The sequence below is a fragment of the Tribolium castaneum genome, chromosome 2 (assembly GCF_031307605.1).
Source record: "Tribolium castaneum strain GA2 chromosome 2, icTriCast1.1, whole genome shotgun sequence".
Taxonomy (NCBI): domain Eukaryota; kingdom Metazoa; phylum Arthropoda; class Insecta; order Coleoptera; family Tenebrionidae; genus Tribolium; species Tribolium castaneum.
This window is the reverse complement of record NC_087395.1, coordinates 223,069-245,275: the sequence shown is the minus strand read 5'-3', so window position 1 is coordinate 245,275 and position 22,207 is coordinate 223,069.

Below are 22,207 nucleotides of genomic sequence, written 5' to 3'. Positions count from 1 at the left end.
CTGGAATAAAATTCATAACTTTGATTTAGCTGCTTTTTGTGAAAATTCCTAAAACAAGTCAATTTTTATTTTTCTTTGGCTACCATTTGGTACATATGGTTTTTGTTTATCTGTTGTCAGAAATGCATAGCCACCTCTAACTTCTTTTTTTTTTCAAATGTAATGGTATGTTAAGTAACACCTCGTATGAAAGCCCATTGTGCAAGCATTACAACGCACTACTTGTTTTTTAAATTTTTTCAAAACCTACTTGATAAAAAAATAACTAATTTTATTAGTTGAACATTGTTTACCTAATACAACAATTGTTCAAAATAGGCACCGTTCCTCTCTTGGGAAATAACATAACGATAGTAGCATGAATTTCTAACATTTTGCAACATTTCTAGTGTGATTTGCTTAATTTCAACACATAAAAATTGGTTTCCATTTTTTTACCGGGTAGGCTCTGAAAATATTCAGAAAACAAATAGTGCGTTGTATTCCTGGCAAAGTGCTCTTGCACATGACGTGATAATTGACATACCGTTACGTGTGAAAAAAAAAGTTAGAGTTGGCTGTGCATTTTTGAAAACAGATAAACAAAAACCGCATGCACCAAATGATGTTCAAAGAAAATAAAAAATCGACCTGTTTCAGAATTTTTTACAAAAATCGCTTATATCCAAGTTACAAGTTTTATTTTAGTCAATAATTCCGCATTGCTTTAATTTTTTTATCACTTGGGCGTTGATAATATTTAGAAAACAGATAGTGCGTTGTACTCTTTTACATTAGGTGTCACACAATATACCATTACATTTGGAAAAAAAGTTGAAGGTCGCTGTGCAGTTTTAACAGCAGATAAACAAAAACCATATCCACCAAATGATGGGCTAAAAAAAAAGCGACCTGTTTCTGAATTTTTTTAAAAAATTGCCTATGTCCAAGTTATGAATTTTATTCCAGTTAAAAATTCCACACTGTATATTTGCCAATCGATAAATACGAAACAATAGCACTTTTTATTTGATAATGACCACAATATTTAACTAAGTTAAATAAAATTGTGCTGACAAATAGTTAAGAAGGCGCTTAATATTCGATTCTGTTTAAAGCACAAACAAGCAATCGCGAGTTGATTACAAATTACAATACAACTCGTTTCTTCTAGTGACAAAACTTAAAATTAATCCCAAATCAAAACCAATTTTATCTTTAAGTTTAATTTCATTTTGCATTTCAATGTCATCAAAAAAACGTTGTTTCTGTTTTAAAACTAAAGGTGTAAAACCGTTTTTCATTTAGTTTTTAATTTTTTTAAATAATCCAATTAAAAAAAAACTCTAGGGACATGTAAGAAGCTAGAAAGTCATCCTAAGGAGCAAAAAAAATTATAGCATGCCATTAAAAAACTGTATTAATATGACGTTGTACTTTTTTTTGACACTATAATACAAAATATTTTCCTAAAATGTGTCCTAGAGTATAAATCACGTCTACAAAATATCAAAACTCCAACTCAAATAATAACTGAGCTACAGAAGATGAGAGCTGGGCTAGACCACCCTGTAGTTCTACCAAGAATTAGGTATTATTTAATTAAGTTCCTATATTTTGTCATTTGACCTCGTATAGCTTATAATAACTGAGAAAAACGGACACCCTGTATGTAAATTAATCTCTTTTCAAATTAGACTGACGAGTTTTTTTAATTATTATTTGTAAAAAATAATCGAAACTGTTTAATTTGTATGATATTTTTGCATCAATTGGTATCTCCCTCTTCCCGTTCCAGTTTTTGATCGATGCGAATCCGGGGGCTTTAATTACTGCACGCGGCCTGCTTTTCGTTCCACACATTTTGCACTTCCTTAACAAATGACACCCGGGCAAAACAAATGAGCTCTGGGTAATGACAGGAAATAAGCATCGCACGCCGGCTACGGATCGCTGTAATTTCGCTGCCTACTTCCTCAGAGACTGCCAAGATTGCGGTGGGATGACCTAACACTAGCTATAATTTCATTAACCGGCGGCCAGATAAATGAGAGTGTCGTTAAGTGGCACGGGATGGCGTGGCAACAGCCGGACCATTTGACCAACAACATTTTACACAAGAATACAACAAAAGTTACGCTGTTTCAGACTGTTTCCACCGCCCCCTTTTATTAAACAATATCTACGAAACTTTAGATGACGCTACAAGTCTACGAGAAGCAAGCGCCAGACGGCGGCTTCTGATGCACTTGACCAAAGTTTCACTCCGTGACAATTATTCACTCATTGATAAAATAATAATAATATGGAACATACTTTTTTCTTCGACTGTTTGTTTAAAAACGCCTTACACTTCTTCATACATCTTTTTCAAGTCTGTCACCTGTATCAGTTTTTTGCAAAATTTTCGTAAACGGTAATTCTTACCATAAAAAAGTTGCAGATCATACCATTTATCTATGAAAATTGTTCTTAAAATTTTTTTCCTATGATTTACCATTACTGAGATATCACCATTTGAAACATACAGGATATATTATGTTAGCTTATCATGTCGTTTAGTTTTTAAATAAGTAAGCATGGAGGAAATGTGGATCTTAGGTAAACCTCTAAGTCTAGTTTGTTTAAAAACAAGGTTGCTGACGTTTTTTTCAAAAGCACTCTTCGCAAAAATACTTATTTCTCCATTTTGATCAGCATGTAAGATTTGATCATATCAAGTAATACATCGTTGTAATCAGGAATAAAAACGTGTTTGAAAAATACATAAAGCAAATATGGCTTCCGTAAGAAAAAACCAAAGTTGAGTGTTGTAACTCTGACATCAAGAACGCCTTAGAAAATACGATGACTGATTTAGATGCCCTGTAGAAAAGTGGCTGAAGAACGTCCTAGTTAAAAACGTCCAGTTCTTTTAGTGTTTGCTTAAAAAAATAAAACGAAAATTAAAAATTTCCGTTTTTTTTTCAATAATTCAAAAACTAAAATTTCTTTTAGCATAAAACTGCGCTAATTTGCCCTAACTTAACCAACCTCGTATCTCTAGTAATAACTGAGATCTCCATGGTAGAGCTCGAAAAATTGACACCCTGTAGACAAATATAAGACCTATAGTCGATTTTTTTATAATCAACTGTCTAAGAGCCATCAGGTTGGCATTATCATCAATAGTAATTCTTTTGAATTAAGGTTGCTGTAATTTTTTACCTGGTAAATTCAATTTCCAAATTTTTCAAGTTGACTCCAATTTAAAACACGTACAAAACATTTAGTTATTACGGACCACCTTAAGACTAACGAATTAACGATTAACATTAACGTCCAATTTTCAAAAATGTCAAATCTGGTGTTCAAAATGTCTAGTTTCAGCTAGTTTCAAAAGTGGTTGGACATAAACTTTTAGGGTGATATTCGGAAATAAAATTAACTAGACGCCCTCTGGTGATGACTTTTGAACTATGTCGAAAACAGTAAAGAAATTTTCGTAATGCCACATTTAACTGACATTTAATGAATTGTTCAACAATTTTGCGTGTATAGTGTTAATTACTTACAATAGAAAGAATCTCTTTAAAAGTACATGGTGGTAAATACTAGCGTTGACTTTGGTTCTGTAGTTTTTCGTGGTATAAAGTGTTTATTGTTGGAACTTGAAAGTGGATAAAAAGTGAAAAATATTTAAATTATGATTACAAAGTGTTATCAAACAGTTGTCTAATTAAAGATTAAAGTAATTAAAGTAATGGATCACAGTGAACACAAAGTTTGGCTCAAGAAACCAATAAATTAATGAAGTGTTATGAATTTTAGGTTAGAATTTTCCACTGAAAAAATCATGAAATGCTGCGGTTAATCTACAAAACTACAATAAAGATTAACAACTGCTGATACATTTAAACGTAAATTATGCCAAAAGGTAGGCTTTTCAATGTCTTTGTAATAATTTTCCAATAAAGAAAGTGAACCAAACAGTCATTCGTTATTCGTGTTTTCCTCGTCATCTCTCATTTGTCAACATAAGTTTCTTGCATCAAAGATGCAATAATCATTCCGCATAAGCAATGTAATAATTGTGAAGCCCCAAAATTCGTACAACGCTCAAAATATCCGAATAAACATTTTCCCGCCATTTATGGTTACTGTTTTCGACCTAGCTCAGTGGCGCCCCCAACGGTAATTTTACTGCCGAATAGTCTGGTCTTTATCAGAATTTTGACACTGACAGTTGATTATATAAAAAAATGAACTATACGTCGCCTAACTTATACATACAATATACAACTTATACAAGCTTTCATTATACAGAGTGATTTGTTAAAATGAGCCACACGGGACAAACAAACAAAAAATTAAAAATCCCAAAACAGGTCCAATTGTATTTACAAAAGGACACCTTTTATTGCCTTTTTGAGAGTTGTAATACCAATCCTCTTATGGTCACATAGGTACAGACAATCCTTGCATTCCTTGTAAACCTATAAATGGTATTACGCCTTTTTGTGATTAATTTTCAAATGAAAACTTTTTTCACCAAGAATTTGACTGTGTAGACAAACATGTTAAAAAAATTCAACCTTAGCCCTCAATATTGTGCCTACAGACACACTAAATTGTGAAATTAAATAACTTCTGAACGTCAGTGTTTCTCAATCTATTAAAAATGCGAAATTTCTGTGTTTTTTTCAAGCAAAAAATATTATATATGGAGTGAGTTTAGAGTAACGCATAAAATTCATATTTCTATTGTCATTTTTCAAAAATAATCCTCGAACAGGTCGATTTTATTTCTTTATTCTTTATTTTTTATTTTTGTAAATATTACATTTTGAAGCCGTGGTAATATTTGTGACCCCACTGGTTTCTAAATAATGACTTTATTTGAATTTTTTTAAATGGCAACCTATAAAAAAGTACAAAATAAATTAAAAAAATAAATTTAAAAAAAAACATAAAAAGAAAAAATCAAGTAAAAGAGTTGCAAAAGTTATTGATAATTACACATAAAATGAGTTATTTTTTTGTTCTTACCTTATTTTATAAGAAGCGATTGTTTTGATTATTTTAAAAAATTACAATAACAAGAATATCAATTTTATGCCTTACTTTAAACTCACTCTGTATTCTTTTGGGTACAGAAAATTTCTTCCTATCGTACTCTAAAAGCAATTGGCCTACAAACATACTTCATCTTCTTGAGCGTTAGATTTTCATCAGTTATTATCAAAAACGTTAGTATTAGAGCACACCTTTCATGCTAAAAACAATCCCAAAAATTTTGGTGACTATTGAACAGAATAATTTATGATAATGGGTGGAAGGCTCAAAATGAAGAACAACCAAGGCGTAGAACATACCAAAAGATAAGATAAAGACTTTTTGTCATTATTTGTGATATAAGGAGATCATTTTACCTCAAGGGCTCATTATACCCCACTCTCCCCTACATATATTTTTTTGATAATATTATTTTAATATTTTTTTTACTTTTACCTCTTTATAGCAACATATTCTAGGTATTACGTTATTATTTAATTTAAAAAACTGATATTTAATCTTCATTTTGTTCTGAACAGAACCGAATTGATTGAACGTTTTATTTGTAGCCGTTAAAGAATTGAGAAAAGTTTATCATCCGGACTGATATGTTGTGGTCATGAATCTGGCAAGAGTCAGTGATGTCTGTGGAATGTCCGACGTTGTGTGCGTCCGTCGAGCTGTTAAAATTCTTAGTCCGAATAGTTGAGCAGATTGCCGCGTTTCCGAGAAATTGAGTAGAAATCGTGAAATATATTAAAATTTGGTCCGAGGAATGTGCTAATGAATTTCATTACAAATTACAATTTAGTAGTTTTTTTTGTTAAATTTCGATGGTAACATATGCTATAATTTCCCGTTGGCAGCCGAGTTATTAACGGAATGAAGATGAGGAAATAAAAAAAGCGGATTGGGGTGTAAAACAAAAGGAGATCAAGGCGAACATCTAGTCGGCGTTGATTGCTGCATTATGGGGACATGAGAGGCGAAGGCAATGAGCGACGCTCCAACACCTACTAAAGGACCTTTTTAAAAAGGCAGGGGAAAAGACCGATTTACAGAACAACTGAACTAAGAGGGTGTTTGTTTTTAACGAGATTCACTCTAATCACAAGACACTTCTTTATAAACTTGTCCGTGCTTTTTACAAAACAAATTTGGTTAAGGTGTCTCGTTCACTTCACAAGACTTACAGACGCATCAGCTAAATCGACCGATAAAATTGCTTGGATGGGGTACCTTTCCAAGATGCTCAGCGGCTGACAAGCCACACTTAGAAATTTTATAATTAAGGTTTTGCCCTTGCAAGAAAAAGGGAGGGTCAGAAAAATATGGGGCAATTAGATATTTGTCAATTTACGAGCACTTGAAATAAAAAGGAGCTGTCGGTACCAACCAAAAATTACATTTTCTGTATTCTTTAAAAGTATTTCGATCTAATTTAAAATACGACTATTTCTTCCGTCATATAAATTTTGCTATAACATTACTTAAACCAAACTGTCTAGCACAAGTTAGAATAAATATCGTGGGGTTTTAAAAAGTTATTGGTATTCGTGAAATTTATTAACAGATATTTTCCTTGCCTTTTCAATAAGTTGCCAATGCCTTTAAAGTTTTTTCCGAACATCTTTTTTTACTATATTCTCCTTAGTAAAAATAATGCAATCCCAGTTTTACAACTTTAATTGATGCAAAAAGAAAATGCTTTAATATTGTTTGTTTCTATCTTGATTGAAAAACCGAAACTAACATCCAAAGTTAGTGCAGTGTACGTCGATAATACAGGATGTATCAGAAATCACGTGTGTTAACTTTAAAAACTAATAGATCCCAACAAATAAAACATTTTTTCAATTTGTAATTTTTCAATAGAAGGTTTGCAAATTCACCTACTTACAATTTCGAAAAAATAACATATCGAATTATGTACCCGCCTACGAGTACCAAAATTAAAGTGATGAAATATTTTCGTTTTAATGGAAATGGGATAAAAAGCAACCTGTTGTGACTGATAAACATTGAACGGCTAGCTTGCACAAAAGTGGGGAGAAAAACAGTAAAAATAATAAATAAGAATTTTGCAAAATGTTATATCTACAGGACTTTTCTTGTATTTGATGAGTTTTATTACGTTTACATTATTACATTTATATTATTAAGAAACTAAAGTACGTAAATTACTTAATAATAGAAGTAATATAAATATAAAAAGATGTAACTAATATGTATCAGTTTTCGTACAGTAGGTACACCAAAAAGGAATAGAAATTTTTTGATAAAACTTGGCACAAATGTTAGACTATTATTATTATTATTAAAATATTTCCTCGTATTTTCTTTATTATCAACATTTTACTCAGATGTTTGAGATTAAAACTTAACAATAATGCATACCATTACATTTTAAAAGTAATGTCTCATCTTGGTGAACATCCTGTGTGACATAAAAATTTACAGATTCTTATATAGACTTTCGTCCTCTATTTAGCTCCATTACAATTAGATTTACAAAACCTTAAAAATATTAATTTACAGGGGTACAACTTCAAAAATATATTTTTTCTACTTTGGTTTCATAAAAGAGAACTTTTGTACAACTCCTTTTAGAACATTTTTAGGCGTTGTATTGGCAGTTCTGGGCTGGATGTCATCAGTCATCACTATAATTTAGTGTGTGTTTTGTCAACAACGTCAAATCTTTTATTAATAAAGCCCGAATAATTAACAAAATAAAGAGGAAATAGTTTGAACAGATTTTGATAAATTAAACTAAACAAAAACAAAGAACAAAAAAGAAAGTAGAAAAAATAGCATATTACATTCGTTTTGTAAGACTTAACTGTGGCACTCATTCTCCTTCGTCGTGCTCCAAAACCATTCGTGTCACAATAGAACGTCTTATAAAATTTGTATAATAGATATTGATATTTAACTCTCTTGGAGCCAATATTTTTTGTTACTGTACATCTGTGTATTTCTGATGATAGAAAATATGTGATTTTCGTTTCAGTTTGAAAAAAGTTGTGCGATTCATTAGAGTAGTTGTAATCAGTCTCCGTCATTGCAAGTTTCAATAATAATCGCTGAGAAACAAAGCGTTGTCGTCGGTCTGGCACACGGAAGGGAACGAATCACACACAATATGGTCGCATTATTGCAGATAGTATAATAGATTCAGCTTTACGCGTTACACGTAATGTGTTATGAGTGTTACTCGTAGCGAATGGCTGTTTTATACATCTCCGACTAATTTCGGCTTTGTTAATAGTTTGAGGATGAAGTTTATGCCTTAATTATTACTGGGATTTATTAAATTGATCTCCACATAGAGCGGCGGCGTGAAAAGAACTTGCCGTCATCAATTATCGTTAGCCCGCAACGTGTTCTTGTCAAATTTTCATAATTAGGTTGCCGACACCGTCGAGTGCCATTGTGATGTTGTATAGGGAACAGGCCTCTAACGAAGAGCTGCTAGTTACTGTTAAAATATTGTATATATTCGTTTTCAATGCGAACGCCTACGTTCTACTACTCCTCGTTATATGGATGCCCGTGAATCGTCCTGACGGTGCTAATTATTTTGCACCTCGTTCACTAACTTTGCAATTTAACAATCTGTTACAGGTATAAAGACCATTGTACTTATACCTCACATTTACAAAATATCTACACACATGTTTCACACGAAAACTTGAAAGAAAGCATCAAAACTCTATTATTAATCTTTAAAGTACGATCCTTTGCACACAATTCGAAGTAATTAATTAATTCTTTATCATCTAAAGAAGTCACCAAATATCTAGTTATCCATGACAGTTACCTCAGCAGTAAACTGTATCGTGTAAATGATTTCAGTATCGCTTTATTTGCCAATATGCCCGAAATGTTCACCGAAGAACATAAAAAAATATGTTGGAATCCTATTTCCGTAATGAACATTGGGTCATGGATAACTAGATCAAAACTTTAGAAAATCCCACCGTATAACATTGTTGTTAATTATTACGAGATATTACTATCAATATCAGTTCTTATACAGGCTGTTCCGAGATGACCATACTTCCGATGAAATCGGAAGTCGTTATCAACTTTCTTATTTTAAATAGAAAGGCGTGTTTTTTACTGCATTATTTTAAGTGAATTTTTATTAGCTTTCCTTATAACTAAATTTAGTCGTTTTCAAAATTTTTAGGGTTTTCTAAAAATTTTTGGATTTTTTCTTTTGACTCTGTCGGATTTTGAAGTTGTGAAATACTATTCGGCTTATTTGAGAAAGAAGTCTTTCTTTGATGCTTTCAAAATTCTATAAAAAGTTAGCAAACGCCAAATTTTTAAGATTAAGTCGGCAGAACATCAAACACTCATAACTCAAAATTTTCAAATGAAATACAACTAAATGGTTGAGAATTTAATTCTGTATCAACCTGTATATCTTATATCTATTTATGTCTATGTTTGTGTATTATTGGCATTGAGAAATTCATTACCCATAGCTCTTTTCGCATAGGTTGCCACGAAAGCGTAAGTAACATATAAGAAATCATAGTGTTTCAAACCTAAATTCAATAATTTTTTTTGTTCTAACGGAATGGAAACTAAAATTTTGAACAAAACTGATTGTTTGTTTAATAAGAAATGTTTTTTTGCCAAACTGTGTAAAATTATCTGTGGCTAGTAAGGAATTTTCAGCAGTGTCCAGGAAAACAAACATAACTTGAGAACAATACATATCGTTGCAGAATTAAATTTTCTTACACCTAGTGAAATAAAAATTGAGGCCTTCCAGGTGAAAAAAATGAATTATAGCTTGTTTTTCAAAAATAATGCTGAGATTTCAGAAACTTTTCTTCCAATTTGGAACACACTGAAGGAAAGATATAACCTTTCTTCTTTTATTGTTCAAAAACAGTAGAATGACCGATTTTTGAAGTGAAAGCTACAAAACCAAAAATTAAAAAAAAAACTAAATATTTCGAAAAATTAGATGTTGAGAAAACTGATGAAAATTTCCATCAAAAAGTAACTCAAATTATCTAAAAATAGTAAAAAACATATCTTTGCATTTAAAATATTAAAGTTAATACCACCTTCGGGTATAATCATAAGTGCCGCCTTGTTGTAAATATTTTCATTCAACAAAACTGCACGGGTTATGGTTGTACACCAGTTTTCAGATAAATATCATTATCACAACTTTACCTACTTCTAATGTGCGATTTAGAAGAAAGAGCTTGTACAAGAAGAAACATGAATTTAAACAGAGAATTAGAATAAAAGTTATTCCAAACTAAATGCAATTTAATTTGTACTTAAAACCTAAAAAGTTACTTTAATCAGCATAAAATATATAAAAATAAATATAAAAAATATAAAATATAAAAATATAAAAATAAATGAGCATAAAAATAGTATAAAATTTTTAAAACTTAACGACTTTCGTTTTTTTCTAATTCTAGTAGTCCATAAGTAAGTTAAAATTAAAGATGAGTAATCGTATTTCAAACTCAATAGTCATAATTAATCAAAGAATCATACTTCAATGAATTATCTCACTGGATTGTGAACATTGAATTTGCCGAATTTAATTACTTTATTTCTATAAAATTTCTGAAAAGTACCAATTTTTATCTACTCAGGTAACCAGTAAAACCAATTTTTTTTATACTAACATTGTACGTTCGAAGCGGCAAACTTTTAATACCTACTACAAATCTGGATTCATTTATAGACATATTCTACAATAATTGAAGAAATTTTTTAATCGATACATAAATAAGAGTGTAATATTTCTTCTGTTAGTTGTAGTGATAAAGTTACAAGAAAGATTTTTAAAATAAATAAGTACTTATAATAAAATTTAAAAATGAATTAGAGTACATAATTATTTCGTACATAGTACGAAAAAACTTAAAGTAAAATAAAGCAGGAAACTGAAAACACAGTGGTCACGCAAAAAATCATCTATCTGAAAAATAGAAAACGTTTTTTGGACCTACAACTTTATTTTAACATTTTAGTTAAAACAACTCTGAATTTTTCTTATAAAGTTGTATCTTAATAAAGGGAAAGTATTTTCTCGAAAAAAATTCATTGAAAGAAAACAAACAAAAACGCTTCAAAAAAAAACAACAGCTCAGACAACTCAAGTAAACATGAAAATGTAAAACACAAATCAAGAGAAACCCTACAAATGAAACAACATTGCCGAAAAAGGCATAAAAATAAGGAAACAACTAATAAAAAATTTGACAGCTATGACATTTGTGAGAAACTAGAGCAGTCATATAAACGAAGCGCCACATTAAATTTCAATTACTTAGTCGACTTTATGATAAAAAATATTTTTGAACAGTAGTTTATCAAGTAATTGAGTACCATCTAACTTTGTAATAAATTATTGAAACTCAAAAAAATTCACACAGTTGAATTTCTGGTTAAAATACCTTTCATTTGAAGTATCATAAAGCGAGTTATGCCATTTAAAGTTTTACGCCATGTATTTCAGTTAATAGTTAAACTAAAAATATTCTGGCTACCGAAGGTTAAAATCTATCGAAAGAAGTGTGTTGGGTTACCAACTTTTTTCAAGGTTAGTCATAGTCATGCGTAGTGTATTTCTTTTTCTAACCTAATTTTTTTCCGATATTTCACGCCGTTCTGCCACTTTCTGCGACTCGTTCTTGCCCATGTTTTGATGGCACGGTAATTATTTTATTCGAAGTATGAATACTGTAGATGCCTATTACATTTCTAGAAACAATAAAAAAACATCGAGAAATCAAAAACAAATTCCTACTTTTTAATGCCAACAACGCTTGCGCATTTAAAATCCTAGCGCGAGGTGTTGCCAAAAAGCTGGGAATTTAACTCAATTTCCACTAAAACACTGAAATACGAAATCAAAGTTAAAATCTTGGAAAAGATTTACCAACGATTTTTTTAAAATAACTGTTATAAATTATTCATGCACCTCAAAAAACTAATATCTAATGTAATTTATATATTCAATAAGATATCTAATCATTAATAACTATTTTACATTTTTATCAACCTTATTTAAAAAAATAATTCAGTAAAATGCGACGTTGGCGTTTTTATAGTTTTGTATTACAAAGAGGGTTAATGTTACAACTATCAAAAGTACACTAAAAATTAAATTGTCCCGTCTCAGAAATTTCTAATTCTTTGTTTATTTTTTGAGACATTTATAGTGGCTCGTTGTTAAAATATCACCCTGTATATGTAAATAAGTTGTTTTAAAGTTCACAATCAAAACTAATTCTATAAAAGATTATTTTTCACTGTTAAACAATGTTCGGTTCCTTTTGCTAAAAATGGTGGATGCGCCGGGATACCAAACGTTTTCTTATTTTCAGTTGAAATAACAAAGGCATTTAAATTTTTTAGCTTAACATATTAATTTAGTAATAAGAGACAAAATATGAGGATGTCAACACCCGCTCTATACATTATTCAGATTTGATAAAGTGTTCGATTCCACATACAGTTCCACGACATTACTTATAATCAGCAAAGTCTGCTTCGTTTACTTCCTCAAGTGCATTAAATGCTGCGTGAAAGGTACGAATCAAAGGTGTTTACTCGCGTGGATTTCCTTAACTTTCCTATCAAACTTTGCAATACTTCGATTCTCATCAGTTTCAGCCAACGAAGACGACGACATTTAGGAATTAGGAGCGTGTAGTAAGTGCACTTCACAAGTTGATTTTTAATGAAAACGATACGAAACCTATAACATACTGTCACTCGTCTTTAGACCAACGAAGAAACTTCTCTCGTTGATTCTTACTTGCGCGAGTTATTTGTCAAAATATTTGCCATTAATCAAGATAATCTTGCCGCGTTCACTCAGACTTTGTGCAAGAAAACAAATAAAGTTACAAACTCCTAGGTAACTACTCACAATGATTAAAACATCACATGCTATCTATAATTAAATATGAAGCCTTTTTGCTGCACAACAAATTAAAAGAAAATTATTTAGCAGTAATTTTAAATTGGGGATAGGATTTTTTGTGCACGCTCCAAATTTAATACGTCTTTGAGTAGGGTAATGTAATATGGCAGTTGTTTACCGTGTGTTCGTTCAGTGGATGTACTCTACGTCTTGGTGCGTGCTCGCAGTGAAAAAGGCATCTGTTTGACGTGGGGCGGTTTCGCCTTGGGGCTGGAGCAACATGTAAACATTGCGATATATCTGGTAGTGTTTGCAGAGCGAGCTGGGCGATGACAAATTGCAAGTCAAGGTGCTCGGTGATAAACGGTCAGCGTTTAGCGCCGACCAGTGGCCAGCTAATGATACCCCTGTCCGCCCCTTAATGCCCTTATTGCGCCTTTGATCTACTGCCGACACCTCGCTGCCCTCCTAGCTCCATAAAATTGATTACAATCGGATCATTTCACGCCAATACTATTTGAATTCCTAATCGCTACACCTACCTCACTGTTATTAGATAACTAACAGCGAGATATATATCCAACTCATTTTTTTCGCCTCCGAAATTTGTTATTAATAATTATAGCGGCATCTGATTTTATTAATTCAAAGAAAAAACTGAATTTTTAACTTCATTATGACAAATTTTCAGCGATAAAACTAATAGTGTAATTTTGTTGCTGTTATAGTGTTTCTAAAAATGTATGAAATTTAAAATATTATGGAATTTCAAATAAAGAAATAAGCTATGCAAAAATGCCATAACCACCCATTTCACCTATACAAATGGTTGGAAAAAAGAAAGTCCCTTAGTTGTAAAATTATTTACTCGAAAAATGCTCTTGAGCCCTATGTTCCAGTTCTATCATCTAAAATACACCATCCTGCAGATGTTACCGTTTCAATTAAAACCGATCTTCCTTCAATTTTTTTCTACAGTTTTAAGTTTTATTTAGTAAAAACTAAATTTACATCATAATTTTTGTAAAAACTAGATTTAGCACATTATCATCAGTTTATTCTAATTTTGACTAAAGATGATTGACATGATTGACGATTTACATTAAATCGTACACGCTTGTGAATAATTTATTTAAAACACAAAGCAGGGTATACCATGAAATAACTATAGTATAGGTAGCACGTTTACTTGAGCACACAAGGAACCAATTAAAAAGTATCGCTTGTAAAGAAATAAAAGCATATTACTGTCAAACTAGGAATAGTTATTTGTGTATTAAGTAGTACATTGACGATTGAGAGAATGTTGACGCGCGATGAAAGAGCGCGGCATTTTACACATTACAATGTGTTTTTAAATGATTCTCATCTAATTAACTTTGAAATTGGTTTACATGTAAAAAAAATTTTGCAGCTCTGCTCAATTAAATTCCCTGTCAATAAATTTTGACATATGTTCTTTGAGATTTTTATAGTAGCTTGTTTTTAAAAAATCATCCTGTATATGTAAACAAGTTGTTTTAACTTACCATCTAAACTAGTTTTATAAAAGTCCATTTCTCACTAATAAGTTATGTTAGGCGTCTTTCGCTAAAAATGGTGGATGCGCCGGGATACCGGACGTTCACTTATTTTCTGTTGAAATGACAAAGACATTCAAAGACATTTAAATTTTTAAGCTAACATATTAATTTAATTATAAGAGACACAATATGAGGATGTCAACACCCGCTCCATACATTATTCAGATTTGATAAAGTGTTCCACAGTTGAATTCATTTCATAAATTGAATTCAATAAATTCACAAATTGTCAATTAATTTTCTTTAAAAATTTCGTTAAAATGCAACTAAATTGTTACACAGTGCAAAAAAACACTTTTATTGTTGAAGCTTATTTCCGAATTGGAGACTTAATAAATGAAGAATGGAGAATTCGGTGTGTAAATGCCTGTCATTAATTTTATAAAGCGGCATATCTGATTTTACATAGAAAATTGTATTAATTAATTGTATTAAAAATATATTATAATATTCAAGTCAAAACCATGAAATAATTTATTAAAATCAGAAATTATTTATTTTCTGCTGTTACTACAGTTATCACAGCGACAAGTGACAGTTTTCAGAAAACGTCAATTGTGCGTGACTAACTCGAAGCGCAAATATTGATTTTGAATAGCAAATGTAGAAAAACAATTTTTTGGATATAAAAGGCAAATAGATAAAAAAATTATGTAGAGAGTACGAGGAGAGTGCGAAGCAAGTAACATCTCTTCTTGTAACTAAGGGTTTTAAGGCGGCTCTTGAGAGTGAGAATGAGATTTTTTTTAAATTACCGCTTTCAATATTTAGTAGGAAGGAAATGCCAGTTGGAGGCGCTACAATGGATTCCAGTTAAAAATTGTTGTCGATTTTGAGATATGTATAATAATATGAACACATGTTTTTTGGTCATTTTGACAGTGCTCAAAGGCCGCCTTAATGAATGTACATCAGTAAAAACTGCTTTAAACAGCTTTAATGGAATTGATTCAAAAAACTAGCTTCTCCTAAGAAGATCATGTTTTAAATGAAATCAAGTTTTAACGTTAACACATATTCGCATATAATTATTTTTTAATGCAATTTTTAAATTTAGTTATAATATAAAAATGCAAGCAACATTCTCATATACAGGCAGTTCCAGATCATCACTTGAAAAAAAGTCATAAAACCTTGAAGTGAACATTAGATTTTTCTATAAAAACTAGTTTGGACAAGATAAGCGGCTTCATATTTGAGAAGATAATAGTAAATTTTATCGACGTATACAGGGTGCTGCATTTTAGAAGGTATTTTAGAAACTAAGAGGTTTATAGAAAATAAGCTCCCTTTTTTAAAAAAATTATTTTGGTCAAAACCTCATCTCTCTATCGTCTTTTTTATTCGACTTATAGACAAAAATTAACATTTTTAGCAAAAACTTAAAAAATTAATATCTTCCTTATTACTAAAGATACTCATTTGAAACAAAAACATTATAGGCAACTTTTTACAGAGAATGTAATAATGTAATCAGTGATTTTTTAACCATTCGCTTAACTTTAATAACATATAGATTTACTTATTAAATAGGGATCATAGGCGGCTCTGATATTTTTGAAAAGCTTATTTTTTTCTGATGTGATAAGTCTATGAGTAATACATTATTTTTAAATATTTAAGAAAAAACATAATCACTTGTTCTTTAAAGTAGGCCATGGCAAAATTTTAGATTTTCAACTAAAATTATGAAAAATATATTACTCAAAAAGTATTTATAATTTATGATTTTTGAAACACTAATTAATTCAAAAACAGCAAAATAAATTCTTATTAGATCAAATTTTTGCGATTAATAAAAATTATTTGTTTTTATATTTAAAATGGCAAGCTCAAATTAATTTTCTAATTAAACATGTAGTGTCTGAAAAAAGAAAAGTCTTATTAATTGTATGATTGCCTGTAAACTAAAATTTTATTTTACAAAAAAATGTCAACCCAAGCACCAAAATGAAATCCCATTTGCGGTAAAAAATACCTAACATTATCAACGTCACCTCTATTGCACTTTACTAAATCATAAAAAATTGTCATCAAATGGTAGTGACACATCGTTTTGATCTCTTTGCACATTTTTAATGTAATTGAAATCTGCAACAATCGTATATTTGTTCAATTGAAAATAACAATTTATTTTAATAATTTCACTACTTTTAAATATTTTATCAAAAGTATATCAAAATATCAAACTCTATCATATCAAGACTATCAAATGTCATAGCTATAACTATGATTCCTACTTAAAAAACTACAACCTTATGTTATTAATTATTATACAGCTAAACGAATGATTAAAAAAAAGCTGATAACATTATTAAATTCTCTGTAAAAAAGTGCCTGTATAAAGGAAGATATTTTTTTAGGATTTCGATAAAATATTAAATTTTGTTTATACAGAGTGTATCAAAACTCACTCCCCACCAAAAAAGTGCTAGTGGTAACAGCAATGAAGATGACCAAAATGCAAAAAAGTAGGTCTTTTATTCTTCATTTACGAGATACAAAGGCCTCGAAGAGACCATTCCCAGAAGCTCTTTCCCAGGTGTAGTGAATACAGTAGATATGTTACTAAGAAATGTACAATAATTCAAGTGCCCACTTTTATTCTCAGTTCTACCTGTTTTTTGTTTTCTTAGCAACGTGTTTTGTTCCCCTAGTCCTTCAAAGCAATAATTTTGTGACTGGCTATTTTCAAACGTTCTTATCTCTCAAACGCAAAGAGATACAACTTTTTTGTAAAAGAACTTTAACTTCAGAACTACCTAAACTATACGCACCTTTTCGGTGGGGGGCGAGTTCTGGTACAGGCGGTATAGCGGGATGTGGTTTTGATCAAAATTGTTTTCTCCAAAAACGGACCCCAGAATGTGTTAATTGTTTTTCTCTAAACCTCTCAGTTTCGAAAATACACTATTCGGACATTCAAAATGCAGCACCCTGTACATTACAATAAATTATAAACGTTAAAAAATTCAACATCGAAAAAAACCTGAAAAACAAAAAAAAAACAATAATGACTGTGAACCATATGTCTTTAGTCAGTGGATAGTGGATAAAATAGCATTCTCTGGATTATGATGGAATAACAAGGCTATACTTTGTTTTGTATAATTTTTTAAATTCTTAGTTGAAATGGAATTAGAATGCATCTCGTGATATTTGAGGAATAAATTTTTCAAATATAATTTAATAATTTCCCCTCGGCTTCGCTGCCGCTGCAGCCTTGGTTCCACACCGGAGGGCTTCAAAGACTCCGTCTCACTCCGCGGAGATGTCGCCGAGATCGGCCCAAAAGAGAGACAGAGTGGAAAGATTTATGCTGGTGAAGTACATTATCTTGTAGTCTCAGTCAGCTAATTACAGCCTATGATACCACATTAGCCCAGGGGCGGTGCGCGGATGATAACCGACCGGGATTGGAGATGTATCGCCTCCAGCGAGGTTGAGCGGTTTGCATCCGATCCGCTGCTGCTACTGGTTCAAGACGATGAAGAACCGCACACTCACCGTAGCCATAGCTCGAATTACGAAGACTACACAAAAAAATTAAGTCTAAGACGAAACAAACAGCTCTGTCTTTGATCTTGTTTATTACCACCAAAGTGGGGAAACATTGGTCACAGACATTTTTAAAGCTCAAATAAGTACAGATTATTTTCTCTAACGTGAAGTTGAGCTTCTCTGACCCTTGGAGGTTTGGCTCAGTCAGGTATAACTATTATAAAGTGAGAATAAAAAACACTACTTTACAAAGTTTTTTTACCAAGAGATGAAACCAATGTGTATCTATGTAAGTCTGATCTAAGTCGAAAAAAAATTAGGACGTCAAATTTTCTAAATATTCATTATAAAGTATCAGTATTTGAGAGTCAGTTTATCTTAATGGATTAACATATTTTTGTTCCGAAAAACCTTAATACCTCTCTTCATAAGACTTTACATCTTGATGGAAACTTTCACCATGTTCATCGCCTAAGCTTCCCAGGTTTTGTTAGGATAATTTCAACACGAACACAGAAAAAATTGTTTTAAAGCAAATAACATATTTTACAATTTATTAATCACGTCAATAACAAATGCCAAAAACATCACAAAAAAGGTTGATCCAAAACTTTTGAAAAATTAAAAATGACACAGATTGATCCCAGAAGATAAATGCTCACACGGAAAAAAACTCAGATGGAAACAACCCCTCACTGTATAAAACCCACAAAGACAAAAGCCCATCTAAAAAAAAACACAATGAAAAAAACCGAAGCAAAAAAAACTTACATGAAAAAAGCTCACGGAAAAATTAAGTCACTGGCAAAAAAAACAATTTCTGAAATCGTGGATAAATTTATAAATTTATAATTATTCGAAAAAATTTATATTATTCAAAACAAAGTAAATCCAAAGCGTGACCGTGCAAAATTGTTTAAACAAAGACAACTCAATTTTATTTGCTGTATTTTTTTTAATCTTGAAAAATTAATTACAGTTTTTGACGTATAGCTTAAACTTATACTGTGATCTCTTCGCATTTGTCATTTCCCAAATAATTGTTTTGGTCCCAAATTTTAAGAACCGCTGAACCGGAATGGTAAAAATATAGGCATAAATTTTTTTTGGATTGGGGCACCTAGAGAGCGTTAAATGATAAAACGTTTACAACTTTATTACCCCACAAATATTACAATCGACTCATTTGAAACGTTTTTGTTTTATTTTAAAATAACTAAGTTTTCGAGAAAATTGCTGCAATATTCGAGTTGCTATACCTGGCTATAGCAAACACAGATACTATACTAGCAATGATCATTTTAACACAATTTAGATAACTCTTAGAATCTCTATACGAAAGCGGAAATAAACTATTGAATCTTAGAAGAGTGAAGCTAACAAAAAAGAATGTTGCCAACAAGACAAGATTATACCTCTTCTTTACGATTCTGCAGGACTTAGAATGTTGAAAAGGTAATCACTCAAATCTACAGAGTGTTCCGTTTAAACCCCACATTAGAAGTATTGGTAGTTCTAATAATGATAGCTATCTGAAAATTTGTATACTGAAAGTCGCTATCAACTTCCATATTTTAAAGAGAAAGCTATGTTTTTAATACGTTTTTGGATTTCCTATACTTAAATTTAACTGTTTACGAAATATTTAGGGTTTTAATTTTTTTTGGATTTGCACCTTCCAGTTCAAAAATAGATAACTCAGCCATTTTTATAAATTTTGAAATATATTTTAGCTCATTTGAAAGGAATCTAGAACTTTCCTTTGTGTTTTCAAATTTCTAAAAAAGAATAATAAACCCCAAATGTTTAAAGTTAAGTTTTTAGAACTTTAAGCACCAATAACTCATTTTTTTCAAATAAAATGCCACAAGTTTCATTTCATTAAATCGTAAAAAAATTTATTCTGCATCGATCTGTGTTAACATTCCCTATACTTATGTTTAATAGTTCTCAAGTTATAATAACTTTTTGTTGGGATTGAAAAATCCATTAGTCATAGGCCCTTTCTCATAGGTTTCCATAGAAACAAGAGAAAAAATGTGAGAAATTACAGTTTTTTAAACTAACATTCAATAAATTTATTTTGTTTTCACAGAATGGACAACACAATTTTGAACAGAGTTTATTGTTTAATCTTAATCAGAAATATTTTTATGACAAACTATGGAAAAATAGCTGTGGTTAGTAAGAAATTTCCTACAATGTCAAAAAGAAACAACTTAACTTGAAAATTATCACAGATAGGTATAGGGAATATCTCGAAAACGGTTAAACTTAGGGAAAGCTAATAAAAACTCTTAAAACTTAAAATAACTCAACTAATCCAAAACGCAGCTTTCTATTTAAAGTAAGAATGTTGATAGCGACTTCCGGTATAACCAGAAGTGCTGCCATCCTAAAAAAGATTACATTGCGCAGAACTCAACGAATTATGGCTGAGTACCAGCTTTCAAATAAATGTCTTTATTAAAACTTTCAATACTCCCAATGTAGGCTTTAGACGGAACTCTGTATGTTATCAAAAATGCACAACCTAACGTATAGGGTAAAAATAAGGTTTTCTTTTTTGTGTTCGCTATTGCTAAATATTTATAATGTAATTTTTAATTAATCCTTAAACGAGAAAAGTATTGATACTCTTTTACAACTCCCCGCACTAGTACCTATCATGAATTTAAAAAAGATGCCATAAAATGTTTTTTGTACGTGAGTTTTTTTCCATGTGAGATTTTTTCGACGTGAGCTTTTCCCTTGTGGGCTTTTTTCTGGTCACTACTTTATTCCACTAGTGATAATAGGTCACTTTATATGCTTCATAAGTGTGGATAAAAGTTCAATTCCAATGTGATTGTGGATAAAACAATAAATCCATAAAGCTTGAACTTACTTCTTTAAAGTGATAAAAATCCTGTTCTTTGGAATATTATCCCTCAATTTTGTATAATACATTTTTTAAATGGGTATTTTCGCCAAAAAAAATTCTATTATTTCAAAAACTAAGCGAAAACGACCAACAATACCGTTAATGTTGGTATAAGTTACGGTATGTACACATCGAAAACGACGAAAACCCATTTGTAAACATAATCTAAAATATCAAAACCCCATTTAACCTTTTTAGGGAGTATTTAACTACATATGATTGCATTGTCACACAGATTAAGTAAGTATACAAAATTTCAAATCATTGGGACAAATGGAACCCTTTCAAATTTAGCCCCAAAAATATGAAACAGACAGACAGACAACAAAACAAGTTAAAAATTTAGCTTAGAGTAATCAGTATTAAAATCAACTCCAAAAATGCAAGTAAATTACAAAAAAACATACCCAAGTTTGTACTGTAGCTAATTTCGAAAACAGCCTCTATCATGAAAATAATTTTAGGAGGCTAGTATCAAGGTCTTAAAAAAGATTAGTTTTCTAACATGGACTTTTCCAACTCGCTCCTTTTTTCCGTTGACTGAGGTGTTAGCAGTGTTGTCATTTCAAGGCAATCCCTTTGAAGCATTGGAATTTATCGAGAGCAATGTCGTAGTTGTAAAAGGCGAATTAGGCTAATGGTCGACTGCTCTGCCGATACCTAGTTAGAGAAATAATTGCTATGTTGAACATTAGTATGTAGTGGAGTATGTCTGAGGATCAGCGACGGACTTGATCCGGCCTACGCACGCCTTGAGTTAATGTGCTGCACCCTAATGACTGGGGATGGCCTGCCTGCCTGCCTGCCTGACTCCCATCCACCCGCAGACAGCTTACTGGCCGTCTTAACGTGCCCTGCACCACGCGCAATTATCACACAGTTTATTGTTGTTGCTTGGGTTTAGCTTTGGGCTAGAATATTTAGACCTCTTTAGTGGCTTGATTTGACTTTGAAATTACCTTCGATGCTGTTTATGCATAGGCAAGGTAAGCCTATATAGAACATCACGAAAAATTCACAAATACACATCGAAATTCAATATCTATTTATAACAGAAATCAGCAAAAATTGATACGTACCAACAGGTGATTATTATAAATTTAATACGTCTGAATCGAAATTTTAATTTAATTTTACTTAAAGTGTCATTTTTTGAGTAAAATAATTAGAAAAAAAAGTCTAAACGTGAAGCGAAAAACTGAAAACACGTAAATCTTTATTATTCCTCGACACTGTTGAAATTTCGGTTTTTTTAACAGATTTTAA